A 24,035-nucleotide genomic window follows, 5' to 3' on the forward strand; every position below is an offset into this window, starting at 1 on the left:
CTTTCGTACCGCAACACCTGTCCACACTAGCAACTATACCGGTACTGTAGCGGTATAACTATCAGAACGAAACCCACAAATGTATGGGTTTCGTACCGGTACAGTATCGGTACTGTAGCGCTTCGCTGTAGTGTGGACAGATGAAGCGGCTCTGTATCAATACAAATATAATGCGCATGCGTAAAGTCACACACCTCAATCGATGTCTTCGCTGAATAAAATAGTGAAGAACGGAGATTCGTTTGTTTCTTTCTCAACTGCCTCGCGCGTTTTATACGATTCGACTGAATAAATGACCACCAGGAATACAGACTGTACATTGACAACAAAAAGCGCACACACGTTGTTTCATCCGCCATATTCTCAGAAGGATGTTACTCGGTAACCACGGAAACATTTCGCACACGCGCATTTCAACTACCGTGAAAGAAAACTGCAAACATTTCTCGCTAGTGTGGACAGAAGCACTAAACTGTACCGGTATACTTTGTATCGATACAGTTATACCACTTTCGTACCGGTATAAGTGTGAACACAGCATAATGGGATATATCCATTCGTTCATTATCTATTTCACTTATCCGTCACCAATCTACCACAGGGCTGAGACTAACACAGAGACAAACAACCACATTCACACCTATGGATGAATTTAAAATGGACAGTTGACCTCATGTGCATGTCTCTGAACTGTGGGAGGAAACCAGAGCACCCAGAGGAAACTCACAAAGGAACATGCAAACTCCACACAGAAAGGCGGTATTCAGCTATGAGCGTAAAGGTCAGAACCTTCTTGTTGTGAGGTGACAGTGCTAACCACTGCACCACCGTGCTGCCCCAAATGGGATATAGATTTATACAAAAATTTTATCATTTTGATGACATCACTATCATAACAAACTCAGGGCTCGACATTAACAGTAGCCCGATTGCCCGGGGCAACCATTCAATAGATTCGGACAACCAGACTCTCACAAATGCTTGCCCGATCGGGCAACTACCCAAATATGTCAACTTACGTGAAAAACGATGTTTATTCATTCATATTATGATGAAATTCCATCACTATTTGCGATTGTTTGACTCGGAAAGACCGCGTCCATGTTATCATTACGGGATGTTCAACAACTAGCGGAATTCACATTTGCACATCGCGGGCTCGCGATGCAGTTTCCCATTGCTAATAATTATCGCCAGGCTTTCGTCTAAACGGGGGAACAGGGACGCTGTGCCCTCTTATGGTGATGATACACGGGGCAACTTTTTGGGCAATGTTGCCGAGCAAAGTTGCTGGCAATGGGCAACTAGGTGAGACACAGGGCAACTTTTCAGGACAACAACAGTTAGCAATGGCAGTTTACAGTTAGCTATAAAAAAAAAAAAAATCGATGTCTTAATTTTTGCTGTGACCATTTAATCAAGCTGTCTGTTGTTTTTTAGAGCTTTGGTGAGGTAAATTCCTCCATATAGAATATTAAAATAACAACTTACCGGCGTAAAAACAGATGGGGAGTCTCTTCACTCCACTGACACTGCAGCCGCCATATTTGTTTGAAATTTCTGATCCGAACCTCACCGGAGGTCACATGACTCGATACTCGCGTTCTGATTGGCTTATCTCAAAAAGTTGCCAGAGATTATCAAAACCATTCAGAAAGAAGCAATGTTGCCCAATCTCAATAGAAAAGAGTCAAAACGCAATTGCCCAGCAACATTGCTCGGCAACATTGCCCAAAAAGTTGCCCCGTGTATCATCACCATTACTCTCGGCGTGCGCCCCCTTACCGACTCCGTGAAAACATCCCAGCAACACTACGTGACAATCTGTCTGATCATCAAATACGTTATAATTGCTCCAAAAATATTCCAATCATAGTAGATACACCGCCAGACGGTGCAAAAACAATCCGAATTGGCGTTTTCCAGACTGAGGCGCCATGTTGTTTAGTTGTTTACTTGTCGCGGCTGCTCTCGCGAGATTTGACATGGGTTACATACAAGGTCAGCTGACTTGTAGAGCGAGATTTCTCGAGACTGAATGACCTTTCACCCACCGGCGCGGGAGCTTTTGACAGAAGTAGTTCGCGAGTTGTTTTTGTTGACACTTGGGCATTTAAAGATGTCATCCCGCGGCACAAAGCGGAAGAAAGCAAAAGACTGTCCGGGACAAAAGAAGATTACTTCTTTCTTTTTCAATGTTGACAGACAATTTCCCTCTCAGATACTCAGAATGTCCCATTGGAGCATTTTTCAAAGGCTTTACACGGCGGGGGGGGGACAACCGGCACCATCCCCCCCCCCCCCGCTTCGCTCCCTCGCCATGGTGAGCGCCCTCATACTAAATTTTTCTAGAAAAAACCCTGATCGCGTAGTGCATATTCAGTGTTCTATTGGTATGTCCTTCACTACATGACTAATTACCGCATTACTCGCACGGGGCGCTAGTGTCAATGCTTGTTGATACAGACAGCGTCTGAGAAGGTTGAATAATAAATAAAAAAAATAAACATTAAAGTCAAACTTTGGCATTATGTCTGGTTTGGAGAAATTTGGTTTTAAAATAAACAAAGACAAGGAAGAGAAGAAAAAGAAAACTCAATTTGAAACCAATTCTTTTGTTCAAATGGCGTAGAAATGAAAACTTAATGGTACCATCACCAGAGAGCAAATTGTAATTGTGGAATTATAGAATTATGAGCACACAAAAGAAGAACACAATGCACATTCATGGTGGTTTACACAACAAGTGGTTAGACACGATCTAATTGAACCCAGAAACCAAGGGAACATAAAGAAGGATAAGAAAATCAACAAAATAAGCTTTTAAGAGGCATTAGTACCGTAGAGCATGCGAGTGAACATTGTGCTGTAAGCATACGTGTTTGTGGCATATTCAAAGGAAAAAAGTATGTAATATTTGGGCAACCATGTTCTGAGTTCGGGCAACCAGATTTCTACAAATGGTTGCCCGAATGGGCAACCATGTCTCAAAGTTAACGTAGAGCCCTGTAACTACAAAACCATGTCCGTTCTGCCTGGTACAAGATCCCTATAACTGTTCTTAAGGGGTGTTCACACGGCACATATTTGCACTAATGCTGCACCGATGTATTTTGTTGCGATATGTCTTACACTGGTGTAAATTTTGTGGAGCGTTCACACGTCATAACCCTGCTTACTAGAGAGAAGCGTGTTAGCACCGGTGCAGCCCCACTTGCGTTCACACGGCAGTTTTTGCGACCGTGCTATAAGATAGTAATAATGCGGAAATGAAATACGCGCATGCGTGAAAATGTACTTCCTTTTCCCGGTTGTCATGGCATCACCAAGCGCCGGGAAAACAACGTAGATGAAGACACCAGTGTTGCCAGATACTGCTGACGTTTTCCAGCCCAAAATATGTTCAAATCTGCCAAAATGCACTTAAAACCGCCCAATCTGGCAACACTGGAAGACACGCAGTTCTGTTGTTGTTGTTGATATTCGCCATTTTGGAAGCGCAAAATTCCAGGGTGCAAATTATGCAATGCCCGTATGTAATCAACTCTCCTCACGCGTAGCGAGTCTACCCCTGTAGCGTTCGGACGTCCCATTTTATATCGGTGCTGCCCCGCAAACTAGCATTTACTCCGGAGTAAATTTCTTAAACCACCTCCCGAGCAGGGTTAGATTTGCACCGGTTTAAGCAGCTTTCAGGGGCTACACCGGTATAACTTTGTACCGTGTGAACGCTCTACCGGGGCAGCCCCGGTGCTACACCGGAGTACAAGTTGCCGTGTGAACACCCCTTTAGACACTACAGAATGAGGCTCTGTGCCATTATTCTCCCGTCAGTTATGAATTGTGCCGTACCAAATACTAAAAGTGCCGTCGTTAAAATGAAAGTATGTCAGGTCAAAGTGCTTCCCATGCCACAAGGCAGATCAGGCGGCGCTGATCTCCGTTTCAGTCGCCCTCAGCCTGTCGGATATTACGTAGCTAGGGTTACAGTGGGTGGCTGGCCCTCTCATAACCGCGAGAGTTTGACTCTCATGTCTTCCATATTCACATCTGTATTGCAGCATGCCTCGTACCATTTTATCATGGTCTTTGGTATGACCCGACTGCGAGTAGAACTCATGATCGAGAAGCAGACACGCTAACCACTAGGCCAACTCACGGTTATGAAAAAGTGTGTAGTGTCCTCAAATATTTACACTCAAAATATTACTCAACTGCATGTGTTATTCATGTTATACTGTATATTAATTAATATTTGCTCATTCATGAAGTTTGCCAATAATTCTGCAGCTAGCACTATACTGTGTTAGTTTAATCAGTTTATTTGTTCACAAAACAAATCATAAAAATAATACACTTTTTAGCTTGTCACATAACAGACCCCTTTGTGCTTAATGTAGAAGAACATGTAGTGAAGGATAAATAGCGATTTGATTGATGCTTTGTTTGCCTATGGTGTGGTGTTGAAAACAGAAAGTTCAACATCTACATAAGCTCTACCACATTCACATGGTGCGATACAAAACAGGAATCAGGAAAAACAATCACAAACCCTTGAAATGGAAACTATGATTTTCATTATACAAAAAGAATTATGAATAAGACTGTCATAATTAGTCATTTAAATAAACTTGGTTCATTTGAAAAATAAGCAATTACAATTTAACTTCTTTATAAATCTGCAGTGGGGGCGGCACGGTGGTGTAGTGGTTAGCGCTGTCGCCTCACAGCAAGAAGGTCCTGGGTTCGAGCCCCGTGGCCGGCGAGGGCCTTTCTGTGCGGAGTTTGCATGTTCTCCCCGTGTCCGCGTGGGTTTCCTCCGGGTGCTCCGGTTTCCCCCACAGTCCAAAGACATGCAGGTTAGGTTAACTGGTGACTCTAAATTGACCGTAGGTGTGAATGTGAGTGTGAATGGTTGTCTGTGTCTCTGTGTCAGCCCTGTGATGACCTGGCGACTTGTCCAGGGTGTACCCCGCCTTTCGCCCGTAGTCAGCTGGGATAGGCTCCAGCTTGCCTGCGACCCTGTAGAAGGATAAAGAAGGATAAATTCTGTTAGAATTTGGTAAAGAAAAAAAATAATAAATATTATTTACCAGCTTACCGGGTCCATGAACATAAATCTGACAGCTGACAAGGTCGGGATATAAACGAATCGAATACAAACCACCCGCCGGGACTCCTACTTATGCGGCTCCAGCTTATCCTTGAAGCTGGAGCCGCAGCTGGATGAAGCCGGCAGCGCGCAGTGATAAGAAGGGAGAGAAAATAGTGCCAAGCGATTTCGAGGTCTGACTTTTTATTTGGCAACGGTTTTGTGATGCAAATATATCACTCTTTTGAACACATACTGTTTTGAGACGAAAAACGTTTTACTTTCGTGACCCCAACAAACTTGCCGGACTACTTTCGTCTGGAACAAAACTGGACAAGAACTGGACTCCCAGGATGCTGTCAGGGGTAAGTCAGTGTGTTTGCACGACACTATTGATGGGGATGCCATACAGATTCATGTCAAAAATCCCAAACTATCCCTTTAAATTTAGGGCTATGTGGCCCTAAATTCTCCGCTATATTTTCCTGCTTCACCATGACCCAATTCAAGATACTACGTCATGCATGACGTGGTGGGCTTTCCCTGTTTGCACAAGGCATTGTGGGATACAAATTTGAAACAGGAGAGGGAAATGGAAGATGTGAGTGTGGGAATGAAACGTGAAAGACCGACTACAGTAACAGAGAGTGAAAAGAAAAGACGTCATGTTGCGAAGGAAAGGAAACGCAGGACCAAACTAATAAATATCGGCGGTCAGCGAGCACCTCGGTGTGAGCAGCTGTTCGTTTAGCGACAGAATGATGGAACTGTCAGTGCACGGTCAAGGGAAACCTGTAGATGGCAGTAATGCAACATTGGATGCTGCATGACGGAAAACCCAACAGAAGAAGGAAAAGAAAAAGAAGGTAAACCTAAGCATGCGCACAGGGACTTCCTCTGTCTGCTTGACTGCGCGAAGCGAGTGATTTCATGCACATGATTTTCTCGGGAATCCCTTCAAATTAAATAACTTCCCAGCCACAGAATGGCCTGGATTTTTTTTTAGATATTACAGAAATAAACATATATCACAATGACCAAATTTCAGAGAACTAAATTTCACCGATTTTATGAAATCGAAAGGCCATCTAGCTTTCAATTACACAGTATCAAAATTTGACAGAAGTTATTACAAATAAGGTAGTTTAGCTGTGTACAGAATATTTAGGCCTTCCTTGGCTCTTCAGTCACTCCATAGTCTCAAAGCCAGCAGGAGATTATAGACTGGATGGTGTGTAGGGCACCATGCACACACACAGGGGGAATTTACATACTAACCCCATTTCCGGAAAAGTTGGGATATTTTCTAAAATGCAATAAAAACAAAAATCTGTGATTTCTTAATTCACCTGAACGTTTATTTAACTGACAAAAGTACAAAGAAAAGCTTTTCAATCATTTTACTTACCAACTTAATTGTATTTTGTAAATATAAACGAACTTTGAATTTGATGCCTGCAACACACTCAAAAAAGTTGGGAGACAGGCAAAATAAGACAGAAAAGTTCATAGGATATTCAAGTAACTCCATTTGGGAAGATTCCACAATAAGCAGGTTAGCTGGTAACATGACTGGGTATAAAAGGAGCAGCACAATAGGATGGATCATGGTTCACTCCTTTGTGCCAAAATTTGTGAGAGAATTGTGAGTCAATTTTTAGTAGGGCTGTCGAACTTAATGCGTTATTAGTGCGTTAATGCAATTTAATTTTTGAATGAATGAATTTTGAATGAATTTATTTTTATTTCGAACATGTATAAAAAATGTAACTATTTGTACATACAAAAGAAAGAAAACGAGAAATAAAAAATAAATTAAATAAAGAGCTAAGACATTACAAAACATCGCACATTGTTCAAAAAAAAGGAGTGGGAAGAAGTACAATACTTTTTTTAATTTCCCACCCCTTTTTAACTACCCCAAAATCCAAACTACATTAATACACCTATAATAATATATACCATATATACACTTCATGAATATCTATATAAATATATAATTACAAAAATAAATATATATACTACATACCATATATACACTTCATAAATATCTATATAAATATCTCGTCTCGTCTCGTCTTCTTCCACTTTATCCGGGACCGGGTCGCGGAGGCAGCAGTCTAAGCATGGAAGCCCAAACTTCCCTCTCCCCAGACACCTCGGTCAGCTCCTCGGGAAGAACACCGAGGCGTTCCCAGGCCAGCCGAGAGACGTAGTCCCTCCAGCGTGTCCTGGGTCTTCCCCGGGGCCTCCTCCCATGGGGACATGCCTGGAACACCTCCCCAGGGAAGCGTCCAGGAGGCATCCGAAAAAGATGCCCGAGCCACCTCAGCTGGTTCCTCTCGATGTGGAGGAGCACCGGCTCTACTCCGAGCTCCTCCCGAGTGACTGTGCTTCTCACCCTATCTCTGAGGGAGCGTCCAGCCACCCTGTGACGGAAACTCATTTCGGCCGCTTGTATCCGCAATCTTGTTCTTTCGGTCATTACCCTAAGCTCATGACCATAGGTGAGAGTCGGAACATAGATCGACCGGTAAATTGAGAGCTTCACCTTTTGGCTCAGCTCCATCTTCACCACGACGGACTGGTAAAGCGACCGCATCACTGCAGAGGCTGCACCGATCCGCCTGTCGATCTCACTCTCCATCCTTCCCTCACTCGTGAACAAGATCCCGAGATACTTAAACTCTTCCACTTGAGGCAGGACTTCTCCACCAACCTGGAGAGGGCAAGCCACCCTTTTCCGGTCGAGAACCATGGCCTCGGACTTGGAGGTGCTGATTCTCATCCCAGCCGCTTCACACTCGACTGCAAACCGCCCCAGTGCATGCTGGAGGTCCTGGTTTGAAGAAGCCAACAGGACATCATCCTCCGCAAAAAGCAGAGATGAAATCCTGTGGTTCCTAAACAGGATTCCTTCTGGCCCCTGGCTGCGCCTAGAAATTCTGTCCATAAAAATTATGAACAGAACCGGTGACAAAGGGCAGCCCTGCCGGAGTCCAACATGCACTGGGAACAGGTCTGACTTACTGCCGGCAATGCGAACCAGACTCCTGCTCCGTTCGTACAGGGACCAGACAGCCCTTAGCAAAGAGCCCCGAACCCCATACTCCCGAAGCACCCCCCACAGAATACCACGGGGGACATGGTCAAATGCCTTCTCCAGATCCACAAAGCACATGTGGACTGGTTGGGCAAACTCCCATGAACCCTCGAGCACCCTATGAAGGGTATAGAGCTGGTCCAGTGTTCCGCGACCAGGACGAAAACCGCATTGTTCCTCCTGGATCCGAGGTTCGACTATTGGTCGAATTCTCCTCTCCAGTACCCTAGAGTAAACTTTCCCCGGGAGGCTGAGAAGTGTGATTCCCCTATAATTGGAGCACACTCTCCAGTCCCCTTTCTTAAAAAGAGGGACCACCACCCCAGTCTGCCACTCCAGAGGCACTGTCCCCAACCGCCACGCGATGTTGCAGAGGCGTGTCAACCAAGACAGCTCCACAACATCCAGAGACTTGAGATACTCAGGGCAGATCTCATCCACCCCCGGTGCCTTGCCACCGAGGAGCTTGCAAACCACCTCAGTGACTTCGGCTTGGGTAATGGACGAGTCCACCTCTGAGTCATCAGCCTCAGTCTCCTCAATGGAAGACATGACGGTGGGATTGAGGAGATCCTCAAAGTATTCCTTCCACCGCCCGACAATGTCCCCAGTCGAGGTCAACAGCTCCCCACCCGCACTGTAAACAGTGTTGGCAGAGTACTGCTTCCCCCTCCTGAGGCGCCGGACGGTTTGCCAGAATTTCTTCGAGGCCAACCGATAGTCCTTCTCCATGGCCTCCCCGAACTCCTAGGGTGTGCAAGCTAAAAATCGCATTTAACACTTATTATCTTCAATATCAAAAGGCTTGACTAAATAAACTTGGTTGTTTATTGTAGCCCTGTGATCGCTCTATTTCCCATGCAAAAAAAAATTTGGTGATAACGTTATTTTTGGTGAATGTAGGGCAATATATGTCATATTTAGCAAAATTACTCGTGTCATTTAGAAAAAGTGCTTTTTTGACCATAGGTAGCTCCAAAAGGGATGCACTTAAATCATTCTTTATACCATAAAACACATATTTGGTTCCATATCATTGGAAACATAGTTAAGTTTTAATGTTGAATGCCAGTACGTTTTCAGACTATTTTGATCAAATTAGGATGCAATTGTGTCAAAAAAATGTCCTCTCCGAGACAGCTAATTTTTCAATATAAAATAACATATCTAAAATGATTATTTTCATCCTAAAATGTGGTCAAGATATTGGGACATAAATATTAGAGACAACTAACACAAAGCTTACAGCCTTATATTTAAAAGCACTATGGAAGTAGTGGATTCTGAATTGTCAAAAAAAAAAGTCCTCTCCGAGAATCACTTCATTTGTTTCTCCCAGCCCTGCTTAAAGCTACACTTAATCTTGTTATAATACAAACTATTACACATGCCTGTCTGTTCTTTAACTTGTCCTTCACTTAAAAACTGGTACAAGAACCAGTTTGAATCAATCTGAATTTTGGACCCCTGTGACACAAACTTTGTACCCTGATTGTAAAACAACCCAGAGAGAAGATGAGCTTGAGATGTTTGACATGGAGCATCAGAGCATATATTCAAATGTTTGCTCTGATGTAGAAATGTATTTGAGTACAATTTAAACAGATGTTTAAAGATTTTTTTTTTGCGATTAATCGCGATTAACTACATAATTTTATGAGATTAATCGCGATTAAAAATGTTAATCGTTTGACAGCCCTAATTTTTAGTTAAAAAGAACATCTCAAGGAAAGACTGTAGGTCTTTCAAAATCTACAATACATAATATTGTGAAAAAGTTTCAGGGAATTCCCAGACATCTCAGTGTGTAAAGGGCAAGGTCGGAAACCACTGCTGAATGTGCGTGACTTTCGAGCCCCCAAGCAGCACTGCCTGAGAAACTGTCATGATAATGTGACAAGTATAGCCACATGGGCTCAGGAGTACATCGGAAAACCATTGTTACTTAACACAGTCCGCTGCTGCCTCCAGAAATGCAACCTGAGACTGCATTACACAAGGAGGAAGCCATTCATCAATTCTATGCAGAAACACTGTTGATGTCTCTGGGCCCAAACTCATCTCAGATGAGCCAAAAGACAGTGGAAATGTGTGCTGTGGTCAGATGAGTCCACATTTCAGCTTGTTTTCAGGAAAACCCGATACCGAGTTCTCAGTGCCAAAGGTGAACACGGCCATCCAGTTTATTATCAGAGGAAGGTGTAAAATCCAGCATCTGTGATGATGGGGGGGCATCAGTGCCCACGGCATGGCTGAGTTGCATGTGTGTGAAGGACCATTGATATATTGGAGCATATATTGGGATTTTAGAGAGACATATTAACCAAGGCAATGTCTCTTCCTGGGAAGCCCATGCTTATTTGAGCAGGACAATGTCAGGCCTCATTCTGCACAGGCTACAACAGCGTGGCTTTGTAGACACAGTGTGTGTGCTTGACTGGCCTGCTGCCAGTCCAGATCTGTCTCCAATTGAGAATGCATGGTGCATCATGAAGAGGAGAATCAGACAACGGCAATCACGGACTGTTGAGCAGCTGAAGTCTTGCATCAAGCAGGAATGGACAAAAATTCCAATTGCAAAACTACAACAATTAGTATCCTCAGGTCCCATATGATTAAAAAGTGTTATTAAAGGAAAGGTGATGTGATACAATGGTAATAATACCTCTGTCCCAACTTTTTTTGAGTGTGTTGCAGGCATCAAATTCTAACTGTGTTTATATTTACAAAACACAATTAAGTTGGTCAGTAAAACGATTGAAAATCTTTTCTTTGTACTTCTGTCAGTTAAATAAAGGTTCATGTGAATTACCAAATCACAGATTTCTGTTTTTATTGTATTTTGGAAAATATCCCAACTTCTCTGGAACTGGAGTTAGTACATAAACATATGTAACTATTAAACTTCAGGAGGTCAAAACAAATATGGAACAAAATGGGTTATTCACTGAGCTCACTTGAACTTCAGTAGATCCCTTTAAAGTATGACCAGCATAAAACAAAGGTTAAGCCATGCGCTCTGGAATAAATAACAAAAATGCATGATATTTTAAAAAATCATGCAAGCAAGAGTTGCTGTTATAGTAAATATCAGAGAGGTTATGACTGAGGTAATCACAGCTGTGCTGATGTTTAGTACAAAAGGAATGGAAAAACCTGAAATATTATACAGTGGGGCAAAAAAGTATTTAGTCAGTCACCAATTGTGCAAGTTCTCCCACTTAAAAAGATGAGAGAGGCCTGTAATTTTCATCATAGGTACACTTCAACTATGAGAGACAGAATGAGAAAAAAAAAATCCAGAAAATCACATTGTCTGATTTTTAAAGAATTTATTTGCAAATTATGGTGGAAAATAAGTATTTGGTCAATAACAAAAGTTCATCTCAATACTTTGTTATATACCCTTTGTTGGCAATGGCAGAGGTCAAACGTTTTCTGTAAGTCTTCACAAGGTTTTCACACACTGTTGCTGGTATTTTGGCCCATTCCTCCATGCAGATCTCCTCTAGAGCAGTGATGTTTTGGGGCTGTCGCTGGGCAACACGGACTTTCAACTCCCTCCAAAGATTTTCTATGGGGTTGAGATCTGGAGACTGGCTAGGCCACTCCAGGACCTTGAAATGCTTCTTACGAAGCCACTCCTTCGTTGCCCGGGCGGTGTGTTTGGGATCATTGTCATGCTGAAAGACCCAGCCACGTTTCATCTTCAATGCCCTTGCTGATGGAAGGAGGTTTTCACTCAAAATCTCACGATACATGGCCCCATTCATTCTTTCCTTTACACGGATCAGTCGTCCTGGTCCCTTTGCAGAAAAACAGCCCCAAAGCATGATGTTTCCACCCCCATGCTTCACAGTAGGTATGGTGTTCTTTGGATGCAACTCAGCATTCTTTCTCCTCCAAACACGACAAGTTGAGTTTTGACCAAAAAGTTCTATTTTGGTTTCATCTGACCATATGACATTCTCCCAGTCCTCTTCTGGATCATCCAAATGCTCTCTAGCAAACTTCAGACGGGCCTGGACATGTACTGGCTTAAGCAGGGGGACACGTCTGGCACTGCAGGATTTGAGTCCCTGGCGGCGTAGTGTGTTACTGATGGTAGCCTTTGTTACTTTGGTCCCAGCTCTCTGCAGGTCATTCACTAGGTCCCCCCGTGTGGTTCTGGGATTTTTGCTCACCGGTCTTGTGATCATTTTGACCCCACGGGGTGAGATCTTGCGTGGAGCTCCAGATCGAGGGAGATTATCAGTGGTCTTGTGTGTCTTCCATTTTCTAATAATTGCTCCCACAGTTGATTTCTTCACACCAAGCTGCTTACCTATTGCAGATTCAGTCTTCCCAGCCTGGTGCAGGTCTACAATTTTGTTTCTGGTGTCCTTTGACAGCTCTTTGGTCTTGGCCATAGTGGAGTTTGGAGTGTGACTGTTTGAGGTTGTGGACAGGTGTCTTTTTTACTGATAACGAGTTCAAACAGGTGCCATTAATACAGGTAACGAGTGGAGGACAGAGGAGCCTCTTAAAGAAGTTGTTACAGGTCTGTGAGAGCCAGAAATCTTGCTTGTTTGTAGGTGACCAAATACTTATTTTACCGAGGAATTTACCAATTAATTCATTAAAAATCCTACAATGTGATTTCCTGGATTCTTTCCCCCCATTCTGTCTCTCATAGTTGAAGTGGACCTATGATGTAAATTACAGGCCTCTCTCATCTTTTTAAGTGGGAGAACTTGCACAATTGGTGGCTGACTAAATACTTTTTTGCCCCACTGTAAATCGAGAAGTTTTTCACTCAAATGTACAAGTGTAATGCAAAGCCAGGATCCCTTCATAGCAGCACACATCAGAAACATCAGAAACCAGGCCCCATGCGATAATCAACGAGATACACTGAATGGGGTACTGCGTCAGAGACTGGAAGAAGAGAAAGGTAAAACAATGACTAAAGAAACAGTCATTTTCTACAGTTTCTTTACAGTTATTGAGGTAGACACAGGTGTATCTCTGCATGGATGCTTTCCATGTTTTCAGACACTTCTAGTAATATTATGAAACTGTCAGTAGCAAAAACAAGCGGTTAACTTTGACACTGATTATTTCCCCGTAGAATTATATTCTAATTTCTATAGCTATTTTGTGGTTGCCAATTGCAGCGTTCTCACGCAATACTGGACCCGATTTCAATGTTTTTGACCCTAGTAAATATTTGGACCCAAAGAGATGGGAAAATAGGGCACAGGTTAAAAAATCCTGGAATTTTCCTTCAATAGTAAAACAGCTTAATAGTTTAATTTGGCCTGTCAAGTTTAGTCTGCTTTAAATGCGTACGATTTAGTACCACATGTATAAACACACAGAAAAATAAACGTAATCAATTTTGTTTAATTTTCAAGATTAACGTTGTCATTATTTCATTTTAAATTAGCTGCTGTAATTGGAACAGGGAACGAGACCGTCAATGACGGCGTAGCTCAGTCCAGTCCTGTCTAGTCCTGAAGGAACGATTTAAAGTGGGCCACCTTACGCGATAAATGTTGCAAGCTATATACACTGTATACAAGCTATATATAGAAGTTATATACACCCTAGGAATACTGACCGATTTGTCAGAAAGAGTCCAAAATGGCGAGGAATTGACCGAGAAGAAGCGATTTTTTTAAACTACTCATTAAGGATTAATTAGTCTGTAACTTCATTAATAATTGTAATTAAGCAAATCTGGGTAGAAGTTCTATGCACCCTAGGTACCCCTACCTTCACGCCAGAAAGAATCAAAATCAGTGAAGAACTGAGGGAGGGGTGTGGAAACTGCTCGTCAGGGCTTAATTACTCCGTGTCCTCATTATTAATTGCAATTATGCAAATTTGAGTAGAAGCTATATGCACCCCAGGCAGACCCACCTTCCTGCCAAAAAGAATAAAAATCGATGAAGAATTGAGAGAGAAGACGCGATTTTCATGAAATTTGGACAACACGTGATGGGATAAGCTTCTCACCTGTCGGCCAGATGAGCTAATAATATTCATTAGATTAGTGATTATCCAAAAAATAGCTGACAGATTGATCAGTTAAAAAGCTATTTGTTGTCGCCTTACACCCAATAGCATGGCAGACCCCTGTGGCGTAATGACACATTCTCAATCCTTATAATGTTTGTGAAAAAAATAGTGCCAATTTTTTTTTTTTTTGGGGGGGGGGGGGGGGGGGGGATTCCTTTACTAAGAAGCCAAGGCTATATGTAATAAGACCCCAGTCTGCATGGCATGACAGACCCCTGTGACATAATGACACATTCTCAATCCTTATAAGGCCATTATTAAAAAATGTTCTGTTTCCGGTCCACCGGCCGGGTGCGTGCCGTTTGTGCGGTTGAAATTTTTTTTTAACGCCGGTTTTTCGCCATTTTTTTCGGGTTCGTAAATCTAAAATCGAACTTGACATTTACGCATTCCCAGGGCTTTCCACTAAGGCTCATGCTAGCCAGCCATGACAAATAAGTAGCACAAAATAAACTCCTGTGCACGCAGTTCCCAGGATTAAATGCATTTTCCACAGACCATTTATTTATTCACTTTACTCAAATACAAAGTAAAATGGCAGTAAATCTTCTTTCTTTTCTTGCGTATTGCATCATGAGGCGTTCCTGGCTTGTAAATCTCTTATTTTCGGTGCATGACACATTCACGCAGCTGAACATGCTATGAATTAACAACGACAACGGTCTGCAGTGGGGCTACACAATTAAACACTCAGCAAACATTTCTCCATTTGTGTATGAAAATACACTCCAACCACTCAGTTTGGGTTCATTTACAACCAACGGTGTCTTTTGATGCCAGCACGTAATTGAACGAGAGAAGACTGGTTTACCGGAGACAAAATAAGCGTCATCTCTGCTTCTGTTCCCTCCCCGACACACTACTGCCTCCGCCGAGTGCGCGCACACTCTGAACTGAATCAGCTCTGCGCATGCGCCGTGCGGCACAAAAAAATGGCAGCCACCATGAAGGAAGGAGATCCGGAGTTTTCAAACATTTGCTTACGTGTGAAATCGCAAAATGGTATTCTAGCGAACAACAAAATAGTAAAGATTCAGAAAAACAAATCATTCAGTGATCATTTTAATAGTGTAATTTCATCCGAACTAGGCCTAACGCTCGATTTAGAACTACAAAAAGTCCGTGTGTCGGACATTTTAAGTACCTTTGTAAAAGTTTTGCAAATGTTGCAGTCAGCATTTAAAATGCTAACTTACAGTTTTTGTACAAGTTTCAGTTGATTAAACTGTCACTTTATTAAATGTGTCTGCTTTTGTAATAAAGTACTGAAAGAAAAAGCAAACACAGCATTGCGATTTCTTATCCATCCATATAAATAAAAAAAAATTAAAAAATCCCTCCCTCCCGACTGAAAATTTTTTTGCTCACCCGGTGGACAGGAAACGGATTTTTTTTAAGGATAGCCTAATGTTTGTGAAAAAAATAGCGCCAATTTTTTTTTTCTTTGGGGGGGGGGGGGGGGGGATTCCTTTACTGAGAAGCCAGTGCTATATGTAATAAGACCCCAGTCTGCTGTTTGATATGACAAAGTACTTTTAGACTCTTTAGTAAACAGAGTTGTATACAAGAGGAAATGTGTGCTAGTAAAACATTAAGATCATATCTCAGCAGGCCTCCCTGCACTGTTCGCATGCAATAAGTTTCGAGCAGGGCCCTGAAGAATTCCTCTCAGTCCACCACTGGCTCACATCAAGACTTGGCAGTATCCCTGATGTTCAATGAGACGGGTCAAAGTTTGGAGCTGGAGACAGTGAATATCAAACTCTTTCGTAATTCTCCTCTGCAATGTCAAGAGTTCACGGAGTCTGTTCAAGATTACTCACGCAAGCTCTCTGGGCCAACCCTCATGAGACCAGGCATAATGGTGCATATATAATACACAACAATAATCAGTGGCGCTCAGGGCCCATGAAGAAAACTCAGGCATTGAATGGGCAATCTTGCTGGACCATTTTCTCATGCCATTTCCCAGTCACCTCTGGTTTCAACCTGACTCAGTAGTGACCTGCTCAGTCTCTGCGAGACCTTTGCACGGCCACAGCGCTTCTTTTTCTTCGCATTTCACTTTTGGTTACTTATTTGTTGGGATGCTGGTCCATAAGTATTGGGACAGCGACGCCATTTTCGTACCATTAGATCTGTACACCACCACCATGGGCTTGAACTGATGCAATCAAGATGTGATTGAAGTGTCGACTTTCATCTTTATGTTGTAATTCAAAGCATTTAAAGCTTGGGGAGGCGTTTTTTAATTTAGTATTTTTTGCTATATTTCTTGAAATTCTCTTTACATACCGACAGCAATTAATAAATCAAATGCTCCGACAATAAAAAGAAAAAAATGCCATCTGTGGCAGTCGCAAGGCTATAAAATCCCGTCCAATCATTTCAATCAGTCCGAATGAAATGAATGGATGGCCTACCAGCCTGTCTACCTACCCGCCTACGTGCACTCACTTTGCTGTTCATCGCACGTGGCCAGAGTCTTCCGCAAAGCAAGGCTGACATATTGCTAAATCTAGCGAGCTAGTCACACAAGAATGGCAAAAAAAAAAAAAAAGGGGCAGCCAAAGGTTACAGTTACATCTAATGTTCTACCCATTACAGCTTGCATTGCTAAACAAAGCAAGAAAGGAAAGGCTGAAGTAGAAAAGAGGCTAGACCAGAGTGAACACTGGTATGGCTTTTCAACCGTGGCAGCAACTTGAAGGGCCTGAAAAGTGATACCATGTTTGCTGAATTTCTGTTGGACAGGTAATAATCTGGTTTGTTTTGTTTTGCGGGGGAATTTATTTTCCTTGTCCTCCATCAGGGCAGCACGGTGGTGTAGTGGTTAGCGCTGTCGCCTCACAGCAAGAAGGTCCGGGTTCCAGCCCCGTGGCCGGCGAAGGCCTTTCTGTGCGGAGTTTGCATGTTCTCCCCGTGTCCACGTGGGTTTCCTCCGGGTGCTCCGGTTTCCCCCACAGTCCAAAGACATGCAGGTTAGGTTAACTGGTGACTCTAAATTGACCGTAGGTGTGAATGTGAGTGTGAATGGTTGTCTGTGTCTATGTGTCAGCCCTGTGATGACCTGGCGACTTGTCCGGGGTGTACCCCGCCTTTCGCCCGTAGTCAGCTGGGATAGGCTCCAGCTTGCCTGCGACCCTGTAGAACAGGATAAAGCGGCTAGAGATGATGAGATGAGATGAGGTGTCTTCCATCAGCAGTCATGCAGCACTCATTCATGTGTTTTGGACGAGTGGCTTTGGAGAGAGGCCTGAAGGAAGAGCTTGGGATTTTTCACTTGTATACTTTCAAAATCAAGCTTTGCTGGTTTGTCTAATGTTGCATACCCTACCTTGAACAAAAATAATGCATTAAACAGTATTAATTAATTCATTCATTCATTCATTATCTCTAGCCGCTTTATCCTTCTACAGGGTCACAGGCAAGCTGGAGCCTATCCCAGCTGACTACGGGCGAAAGGCGGGGTACACCCTGGACAAGTCGCCAGGTCATCACAGGGCTGACACATAGACACAGACAACCATTCACACTCACATTCACACCTACGGTCAATTTAGAGTCACCAGTTAACCTAACCTGCATGTCTTTGGACTGTGGGGGAAACCGGAGCACCCGGAGGAAACCCACGCGGACACGGGGAGAACATGCAAACTCCACACAGAAAGGCCCTTGCCGGCCACGGGGCTCGAACCCAGGACCTTCTTGCTGTGAGGCGACAGCGCTAACCACTACACCACCGTGCCGCCCTAGTATTAATTCAATTAAATAAAATTAAACTGCTTTAATGTTTTAGCAAGCTTAATTGGACATCCAGGCAACCAAATCATAAGACTGGGCAAGTACACTGGAGCTTTGATTTGCCTGGAGGGCTAGCAGTACTTTCAATTACATGAAACCTGTGACGGATAACATCGTAGGCACCCAAATTAAAAAGGCGCCCAAATTAAACTGCATATTCTGGACCAATTTCAGGTTTTTTTATATGAAAGAATGTCCCTTTACACACTCATCCAGAAGGGTAATTTTGCACAAGGCCGTCTGTCTACAGCAGAAAAAAATAAAATAACAAAACGCGTCTGGAAAAATCCCAAGCGAGTCTGGAGCCAGATTCGTGACGTCACCTGTGGAAGCGCCAGCAGGCTGCGCGAGCTTTGCACGGTTTCAGTGCACAGCCTGTGTAGACCAAGCGCTCCCATTTCTCTCTCATTGTCCGGTCTTTTGGGAAACGATGAGTACTAATCCCATCATGATTGGTGTTGCTACACCCTCCTACGATGCATCTATTAACCATTTTAATAATTACGTGATAACGTTGAAGAAATTTGCAGAAAACCACCAGGTCGTTTTCTCATAAACAAACCAGCGCTGACGTAGGATTCAGAGGGAGGCGTCCCGCACGCGACGTCACGAAAATCAATGTTTGCCGGGAAATCCAAATGCCAAGTTTTTTCAGAGGCGGACCAATTCGCCTCAAATGCCTTGATTTCAACTGAATTTTTCTGGTATTGCGCAAGGTAAAAAAAATTGCACAAAATGCAAAATGTGACAGATATTTGACCCAAGTTTAATATAAAATAGGAGAATTACATTGATCTTGCTCCTGAATTTACCCGTGATGTGCACTTTAAGGTCAAGCGCCCAAAAGTAAAAGTAACGAAATGTTGATTAAATAAACTTGGCTGCATAAAACCCAATGTCTTGACTTTCTTCTTTAAAAACACAGAAATTAGAGAGAATTAGCGTGTATTTCTCGTAATTGACGTGAAATCCGAACCATTCCCATGTTGTTCCGGGTTCGTCGAACTAGCCATAAGCCTCGCGCAGAGCACGAGTTCTCCATCAACGGCGATCGACACGCCATGATTTCGTGGAGGAGCGAGACTCGCGTACCAATGACCAGAACGGGATTTCCACATTAGGTAAATCATCTTTCTTCTTCTTTTATATTGTTTTATGGCAGTTGGCAAGCAGCTTTTAGGTGCATTATCGCCACCTTCTGGCCTGGAGTGTGAACCAGAACGTTTACCCTATTGTGCTAAATTTTCTTAATAATTCCTGTATCATTTAAAAACCTAAAAATAGCCCTATATCCCACATGATCTGAGCTCAACTGCAATACCTCTCTGATCGCTAGTGTCATATGATTTAAATCAGGTAAAAGACTGAATAAAAGAGAGCTATTCAGGACACAACTCTGTGTATTTAAGATACAGCTTGCATCTTAAATCCACACAGTTGTGTAAGTGTGGGTGGAATAAGTGACTTGGAGCTTGGTCCTCTTGTTGATGATGGTCTTAGACACTGGCCTTTCATTTAAACTAAGATCTTTTACTCGACTACATGCTGTAAATTGCGCTGCCGATTCTTATGATGTGACTGAAAAACCTTTTGTGTCGCAGGTCTGCTACAGGTTTGTCTCTTTGATGGCAACAGCGCAGAACTTGCTTTTTCATTCCCAGGCTCCTTCCCTCCAGGCTCTCCTCAGGACCCAACACGGCTTTTAAATATTAACTATATTCTAATTATTTTTGTCATGTACATGTACATCAAGAGGGATTAATGCTGTAGACAATTTGCAATAAAAGGTAAAAATAACATTCATAGATTTCTTTATTTATGAATAAATAAATAAATCTATGAATGTTATTTTTACCTTTAGGTGTGAATGAGTGTGTGAATGGTTGTCTGCTGCATTTTTAGCTACAAAGTTATGAATAACTTTGTAGATAAAAATGCAGCAGCAGGTTTAAACACCGAGAGCTGGGAAAACAGCACTTTGCACGTGCAGAAAAGCCCAAATTACCCTGGATCATGACGGAAAAAGCCCAAATTCAGAAATACAGGGTGTAGCCCCATGTCATCTCATCTCATCATGTCTAGCCGTTTATCCTGTTCTACAGGGTCGCAGGCAAGCTGGAGCCTATCCCAGCTGACTACGGGCGAAAGGCCGGGTACACCCTGGACAAGTCGCCAGGTCATCACAGGGCTGACACATAGACACAGACAACCATTCACACTCACATTCACACCTACGGTCAATTTAGGCCCTGTCCACACAGCAACGGATTCAGATGAATCTGATAAAATTGTTTATCGTTTTGGCCTGGCGTCCACACGGCACCGGCGTTTTGGGTGCCCCAAAACGAAATCTTTTGAGAACGGGTTCCAGAGTGGAAAGATCTGGCAATGGCGCCATTGCGAAGTCGTCTGGATGAGTAGAACGGATTTGTTTACGATGACGTCACAACCACATGTGCTTCACGCCGGGTAGAAGTGTAACGAAATCGATGCGAGTTGTCAACAAATCCCATAACTTGGTTCATGAAACGCGCTTACAAAATATTTTCACTGTGAATATTTATTGTGCAATGGTGCAAAGTGAGAGAGAGAGAGAGAGAGAGAGAGAGAGAGAGAGAGAGAGAGAGAGAGAGTCAATCCCGCCAGCAAAAATAGGGAAAAAAAAAGGAGCGATCTCACCTCTTCAGATGTTGGTTTAAGTCCTACAATACATTCCTCAAAAAGGGCGTAGAAGAACAAATTAATCCATCAACGTGTAGCATTCAATTTATTCCGGACCATTAAAGACGCCGCCTTCCGCGTAGAATCATACGTCATCCTCGCCGCCATATTGGATGGGTCAAAGCGGAGAATAAAGATGCCTCATTCATGTGCTGCGTTTAACTGTACCAACAGGTTTGCCGTCCAAACGAGATCACATGGGATTACCTTTCACAGGTGAGACTGGAAAAATACTTTTCATTGTATTTGGCCATTATAATGTAATTTTACGAACAGATTTTTCTGACTTTGTGGCTAATATGAAGTCTCGCGCATAATAGTTTATGCGCATGCGTCCTTACTTCTATTGTTCTGGTGTCCCCGAAGGGACCGTCTTACAGCGCCCCTAGAGGTGTGGCATGTGTATTGCATCGTTTTCAGCAAGCGTTGCGTTGCCATATGTACCTGATATTTTACTCATCCGTTGCCCATGTGGACGCGATATTTTTTTTAATAACATCTCGTTGCCGTTGTCGTGTGGATGTAGCCTTAGAGTCACCAGTTAACCTAACCTGCATGTCTTTGGACTGTGGGAGAAACCGGAGCACCCGGAGGAAACCCACGCGGAGAACATGCAAACTCCGCACAGAAAGGCCCTCGCCGGCCACGGGGCTCGAACCCGGACCTTCTTGCTGTGAGGCGGCAGTGCTAACCACTAGGGTGTAGCCCAAATTATGTAATTGAAAGGCCTGGCTAGCTGATGGATTTGAGTTGTTCACCCTTAAAACTGCAGACACTACTTGAAAATTAATACAACAGCTTCATTCATTACGGTGCAACTTTTTTGGAACAGAAAGACCAATGTGACTGCACATTTATTTTCTACAACTGTACATCCTGCAAGCTCTCACACTCCCAGGTGACATCCTGTTATTTGAGAGTTTCACTTCTTCCATTTTCAGTTACTTACTGCTAAGAACTAACAGAAGAAGCACACCGGTAAACGGTGTGGATCCTTTAGTGGTAGCTTACGATGGACTAATCACCATTTTGACAAGAGTCATGTTTTCACATTGTGTGTCAAGTTCTTACAGAAGCTATTTTGAGAAGATAGAACGTGTGAGAGATTCATTTCCAGGATGAACAGTGTGGATATTATCTGAGAAGTGTGCTTTGGGCAATATCAAAATCCTCACAGCTGGAAATAGTAGAAGATTTTCATAATTCTGTAGTATACAACCCAGGAATACGTTGTCAATTAACTGTTTCATTTGCAAGCGCTATATAAATAAAGTTAAGAAATTTAGCCTTGTTTAACATGAAGCACAAGATGAATGGACAAGTTGTGAGAACTCAGATTAAAGGATTGTGTATTGTGCAAGATGTATAAACTAGGGATGTTAACCGAGGACCGTTTGACCGGTGGTTGACCGGTTAACCGGTCAACGTCAACCGGTTAATTTTTTTTTGGTTGTCGGTGAAAAAAAAAAATCAATCGTTTTGAAGCTGCCGATTTTGGAGCGGAGAACCTGGAATTCTGTGTTGTAAACACTTGGGCCATGCCATGTGGTGTAAGGACGACAGCTGACAAATCAGAAACACCCATTCAGTCATGTCCCGCCCTCCCGCCCCAGTTAAAGACAGCTGACAAATCAGAAACACCCATTCAGTCATGTCCCGCCCCAGTTGAACACAGCTGCCACTCGGCGAAAGAAAAGAAGTGTAGACACAGGCTTTTTAGCTTACAAATTACTATTCTGTTTTGGGTTTTTTTAATTATTATTAGAAGGCACATGGAGTTTAGTCCTGCCTTGGCCAGTGCATTCTGAAAGTATGTTTCGGTCTGTAGCCAACAGTGCATGTTACTGCAGATCAGATCTCTCCACACAAACTAAAGGCGCAGAAGCCGACTTTTTCACGGCTTTTTCATGGACTGTAACGGCATTTGCTTATGTAGTAATTTTAATACAGAATTTACTCTGATGAAATTATTCAGACACTCCAACGCCCCCCCTAAAAAATCGGATCTGCACGAGCCGTGAAAAAGGCGGGCCGTTTGCATCCCTGTTTAAACTCATAGGTTAACCGTCTTTAACCGGCTAATGAGGCTCGGTGGTCGATCAAGATTTTTTTTGGTTTTCGCCATCCCTAGTATAAACCAAATAATGTACAGAAACATGAACTAAAGCTAAACTACCACCCGACCCTACTCGAGTTTGCTGTCGGTGTAATGGCTGCTGCTTTATGTCCCGGGGCTCCCTCATGCCTGTGTTACCTTCTGGCTCTCCCCTTTTAGTTATGCTGTCATAGTTAGTTTGGCCAGAGCCCCTGCTTGTACTCGGCGCAAAATGTATGCTGTTTCTACTTATTCAGGTGACGTTGGGCACACCTAACAACCTGTGTTTTCTCTCTCTCTCTCTCTCTCTCTCTCTCTCCCCCTTCTCTATCTGTCCCTCTGAGTTAATCCAATGTCAATCCTGAGATTGAGATGCTGACCTCTTCTGCTCCTCGGACCTGCCTGATCCATCCTGATGCCCTGTGTCTGGTTGGAGTCTCATCGCATCGCTCCTGTAGAGGACGGCCTCATATGGACAGTTGAAAGTCACACTTGGAAGACGCTCTGGACACTTACAGTAATGCTTTTATGGCTGAGGACTGCAGTTGACTTGCTAACTTTAGGACTGCAGTTGTCATGAACAGTTTTGCACTCAACTTTCCATCAATGAAGAGTTATAACGTCAACGAAACTGACTTCATGTTAAAACTGTCAATGTTGTCTGTTGTCGCCCAAATGAGGATGGGTTCCCTTTTGAGTCTGGTTCCTCTCGAGGTTTCTTCCTCGTGTCGTCTGAGGGAGTTTTTCCTTGCCACCGTCGCCACAGGCTTCTCATTGGGGATAGATTAGGGATAAAATTAGCTCATGTTTAAAGTCGTTCAAATTCTGTAAAGCTGCTTTGCGAAAATGTTTATTGTTAAAAGCGCTGTAGAAATAAACTTCACTTGACTATCATAAAACCATCTGGGACGTGAACATTGCAGTATTCCCTGGTGACAGAAAATACAACACTCTAGTAACAAATCCAAATCCCCTTATCATGTCTTACTTGTATCATCTCCAGGTTTAGCTCATAGTGCCTCCAATTAAGACCCTTAATCAGAGATGTCCACAAGCACCGGCGACCAGCGGTTTTCTCCGCCGACACAGACGGTCTGCGCTGGCTACTCGATCCCAGAAAATAATAAAAACTTGCTTTTCAATGTTCAAGCGATTTA

General features: G+C 43.1%; 1 protein-coding gene across 3 annotated transcripts in view; it reads right to left on the minus strand.

Annotated features, from left to right (window-relative positions):
• The window catches only part of ahr1a (aryl hydrocarbon receptor 1a), an 88,467-nt gene that overhangs the window by 49,135 nt on the left and 15,297 nt on the right, over positions 1-24,035 (minus strand). The window lies entirely within an intron of this gene.

Source organism: Neoarius graeffei, chromosome 5, assembly GCF_027579695.1.
Source record: "Neoarius graeffei isolate fNeoGra1 chromosome 5, fNeoGra1.pri, whole genome shotgun sequence".
Lineage (NCBI taxonomy): Eukaryota > Metazoa > Chordata > Actinopteri > Siluriformes > Ariidae > Neoarius > Neoarius graeffei.